Source organism: Cynocephalus volans, chromosome 14 (genome assembly GCF_027409185.1).
Source record: "Cynocephalus volans isolate mCynVol1 chromosome 14, mCynVol1.pri, whole genome shotgun sequence".
In the NCBI taxonomy this organism is placed as follows: domain Eukaryota; kingdom Metazoa; phylum Chordata; class Mammalia; order Dermoptera; family Cynocephalidae; genus Cynocephalus; species Cynocephalus volans.
The window spans coordinates 57,295,110-57,300,053 of NC_084473.1; the positions used below are offsets into that span (position 1 = coordinate 57,295,110).

General features: G+C 36.5%; 1 pseudogene; it reads left to right on the top strand.

The window, feature by feature from the left end:
• The first annotated feature begins 471 nt into the window (after positions 1–471).
• On the top strand, positions 472–1,990 carry LOC134363384 (hydroxymethylglutaryl-CoA synthase, cytoplasmic-like; annotated as a pseudogene).
• Positions 1,991–4,944: the final 2,954 nt, after the last annotated feature.

Consider the following 4,944-nt stretch of genomic DNA (forward strand, 5'->3'; position numbering starts at 1 on the left):
AATGAAAAGCAATAGAAAAGGTAGAATATGAGTAAACCTAAATGATCATTAGCTGTATCAAACAAATTCTTGTGGGGTTTAAAATATACAGAGAATTTAAATACATGACAACAATAGCACAAAGGCAAGGGGAGAGCTAAATGTGTTAATATACATTTCAAGGAACATCAGAAAATAAATTATGTATTATAAGAAATAAGTTATTGAGCACATCTTTAAGATGAATTAATAAAAGTAGTTGAGTCAAGATTATAATTAGACTGTCCTGCCTCTCACCGACTCCTGGCAGTGCCAGAGTTGGGTGGGTTGGCAGCTATAAAGCTGGTAGAGGAGAGGAGGCCTGTGTACTGTCCTTTCGTGCCTTGCTCCCTTTCCTCAGCCACCGCTCAGTCACGTTTCATGCCTAAAGGAGGAAACACAGTGACAGACCTGGAAATTGCATTTCCGTGTCTTTCACATAGCTCTTTCACCATGCCTGGGTCACTTCCTTTCAATGCAGAAGCTAGCTGGCCAAAAAATGTGCAAATCGTTGCCCCTGAGATGTTTTCCTTCTCAGTATGATGATCAGAGTTGGAAAAATATGATGATGTAGATACTGGAAAATATACCATTGACTTGGGCTGGGTCAAGATGGGCTTCTGCACAGATAGAGAAGATTATCAACTCTCTTTGCATGACTGTGGCTCAGAATCTTAAGGAGAAAAATCATCTTTCCTACGATTGCATTGGGTGGCCAGAAGTTGGAACAGAGACAATCATCAACAAATCAGTCAATGAAGACTAATTTGATGGAGCTGTTTGAAGAGTCTGGGAATACAGATATAGAAGGAATAGATAAAACTAATGCATGCTATGGAGCACAGCTGCTCTCTTCAATGCTGTTAACTGGGATGAGTCCAGCTCTTCAGATGGACTGTATGCCCTGGTAGTTGCAGAAGATGTTGTTTATGCCACAGGAAATGCTAGACCTACATGTGGAGTTGGAGCCATAGCTTCAAATGCTCCTTTAATTTTTGAGTGAGGGCTTAATGGGATACATATGCAAAAAGCCTATGACTTTTACAAGCCTGATATGCTTTCTGAATATCCTATAGTAGATGTAAAACTCTCCGTACAGTGCATTAGACTACCTCAGTACATTAGACTGCTGCTATTCTGTCTATTGCAAAAAGATCCACACCCAGTGGCAGAAACAGGGAAATGATAAAGAATTTACCTCTAATGATTTTGGCTTCATGATCTTTCACTCACCATATTGTAAACTGGTTCAGGAATCTCTAGCTCAGATGTTGCTGAATGACTTCCTTAATGACCAGAACAGAGATGAAAATAATATCTGTAGTGACCCAGAAGCTTTTGGAGATGTTAAATTACAAGATAGCTAGTTTGACAGAGAAGTGGAAACGGCTTTTACGAAGGCTAGTTCTGAACTCTTTAATCAGAAAACAAAGGCATCTTTGCTTGCATCAAATCAAAATGGAAATATGTACACATCTTCAATATATAGTTCCCTTGCTTCTGTCCTAACACAGTACTCACCTCAGCAATTGGCAGAGAAGAGGATTGGAGTGTTCTGCTTTGGCTGCCACCCTGTATTCTCTTAAAGTTACACAAGATGCCACAGCAGGACCTGCTCTTGATAAAGTAACAGCAAGTTTAGGTGACCTCAAGTCAAGGCTTGACTCAAGAACTTGATGTCTTTGCTGAAAACATAAAGCTCGTAGAGGACACTCATCACTTGGTCAACTAAATTCCCCAGGGGTCAATAGATCCACTCTTTGAAGGAACATGGTACTTAATAAGTGGATGAAAAGCACAGAAGAAATTATGCTCAGCCCCTCTCTCCAAATGACAACACATTGGATGAAGGAGTAGGACTTGTATATTCAAACAGAGCAACTTAACATATTCCAAGCCCTGCTAAGTGCCAAGACTCCCTGCAACAGCAACAGAACCTAAGGTATCTGTCATTAGTAACAGGGAACATTAGGATACTCTGTGAGGTGCAAGACCTTAGGGTGGGAGTGGGGGCATTGCTATGGGAACAGTTGGAGGAATGGGATGTCTGGGGACAATTTTAAAGGATTACATGTTGCTTTAATTTTTATGTGACTGACATGGAGCCTGGAAAACTATCCTGTTCTTGGGAGAATCTCGTTGCTCAACTTTCTAACATGCTTCCCATTGTGATCTAATCAAGGCTAAATGTATATACTTGAATGATGTTAATGGCTCTGTAAAACTTCATACCTCTCTGGCCATTTGTATGCATGAAGTTGTTTTTAAACATGGTGAAATGAATTGTGTGCTTCTGTCAGAAGAAAGCAGAGGTACTAGTCTCCCATTTAATTTTTTTTAAAAACATGTAAGAATTTTGTACTCGAACAAACGAGATTGCTAAAAGTATCTGTGGTTTTTGAAAAACATTTCTAGCTTAGGGAATGTGGTCTTAAAGTGTGATGTGCACAAATCCTGTTTGCAAATGGCAATACAAACATGCATTTTTTTCTAAAATGTATATATCCTAAAAAGGGAGAAAAAAGTTGGGATAATAACACTGGTTCTCGAATCTGGAACATGCTTTAAGTCCAGGCCAGCAGTGACAAAGGTAATAATAACCTTTGATCCCTGAACAGAGAGACTAGCATTGAGCGGGTTTCTGGCATAGAAAACACAGGACAATCAGGAGCTGTGGATATACCTGTAGGTGTGTCCCTGAATCAGTTAATGGGGTATTATGCTGAACAACATTGAGATATTGCTGGAGGTGTGTATGATGAAGTTTATTGTTGTAATCCTTTTTTGCACCCTATTTTAGTAGAGAAATGAAACATTTTTCTGATTGCCTTTTTAAAAATTTAAAATAAAGGAACAAAATGGGCAGGGCATTATTAGCTTTCTTTTGATGCTTCCATGTTATAAATTCAACTTATGAACTGACAACCTAAATTCACAGTAGAAGAGTTCTTTACCTTTTTTTTTTTTCATCTGTTCAATGAAAATAAGGTACAGCCCAAGTCTTTTACATAGTCTGAATAGCCAAAAGGAATATCCCATTTCAAGGTATAAACATAGGATTTATAAAGCATTTTCTCAGACTTTCCCCTTAAAAAACAACAAACAAGAAGTATATGGGATGAATAAGAATATTGGTTAGACAGTTTTGTAGATTTTTTTGGTGCTGAACTATGGCATGAGGCTTACAGATGGTAAAATAGAGATAGTTGGAATTAATGTACAGAACTAAATTTTTTAAACCTTAATTACTGTTAAATTCTGTGAAGTTTCAGTTATCTAAAATAAACATACACAAACATGAAATGTAATGTTTCAGATTGCAAGGTAACATCTAATGCAGTGTTCATAAGATACTGTTGTCTAATATTAACTAGTAGTTTTTTGATTTGTACTGTCAAATTGTGTTAAAATGACTTCATTTTAACATCCACTGATGTAAATTAATAACATAAATTTAGATTTAAAGAATGATGGGAAAATGGTGCATGTTATACTTTTTCATGTACTAAGAGTTTTTCGGTGCTAGGAAATGAGTTTTCTCAAAGTTCATTGCTGGCAATGGCCAGGACTGAAAATACTGGCACCGACCATTAACGATACACCTTATTAACATTAAGGTGAAAAACTTTGAAATAAAGTTTTAGAGAAATAAAAAATATATTAAAATTATATAGATCTAATAGAATTAACTTTTCTATTTTATAATAAACTACTTAAAATATGAGTAAATCTATATGCTGTTTCTCATGGCTTAATTTGTAATGATGCAATGTAACGTAGCTAAAATAAGGGGGCTTTTAATGCAGGCAGTAGAATAAGAGCATGATTTTCTTTCAGTAAACACGTGCCTTACATAGGTGTTGAACTCCAGTGCTTTGTTTCAGGGAATATTTGTTAAAGTATATACAAACTTCAAAAACAATTTTATATACACTATGACTGAACTCTGTGTATTTAGTAGAAGAGAAAAACACCCTTGAGTAACTGAACCAATTTAGATTGACGATTCTGATCCTGGCCATTGCAATGTAGTCTGGCACTACCAAATTTTTTTAATTACACTGAATAACACTTGCAAATAAAAATTTTTAAGACTTTAATTTTTCAGAGAAGTTTTAGATTCACAGCAAAATTGAGCAGAAGGCCCAGAGATTTTCCATATACTCCCTACCCCACACATGCACAGCCTCCCCAGTTATCAGTATCCCCCACCAGAATAGAACATTTGTTGCAATTGATGACCCTACACTGACACGTCATTATCATCCAAAAGTCCATAGTTTACATTAGGGTTCTCTCTGGTGTTGTACATTCTGTGGGTTTGGACAAATGTGTAATGACATGTATTCATCACTATAGTATCATAGAGAGTAGTTTCACTACCCTAAAAATCCTCTGTGCTCCCCCTGTTCATCCCCACCCTTCCCACCAGCCCCTGGCAACCACTGATCCTTTTACCACCTCCATAGCACTGCCTTTTCCAGAATGCCGTATGGTCGGAATCATATTGTATGTAGCCTTTTCACATTGACTTCTTTCACTTAGTAGTATGTATTTAACTTTCCTTCACGTCTTTTCATGGCTTGATAGGCAAATAAAAATTTAAGAGACTTATTTTAGATAGTCTGTGTCATCCAATAAACTTGTAAAAACTACTATACAAAATAGTTTTGTAAATATTTGTTAAATTTTTTGTATAAAATGTTTAATAGGTTCTACTCCCTATTTTCAAAAAAAATAGTGTATGCTAGCTGCCAGAGCAATTTACTTTTAACAGTATATAGATTGTTCTAAGGTCTTTGCATTGTCCAGGAAGGTGTTTTTCTTTCCATCTTTGCCTGAATATTAATAGCTAAAAAGAATTGGAGAGGGGCATTGATTTTAGCATTCAACATTTCCATCCAGAATTCTCTTTGCTTTTCTCTC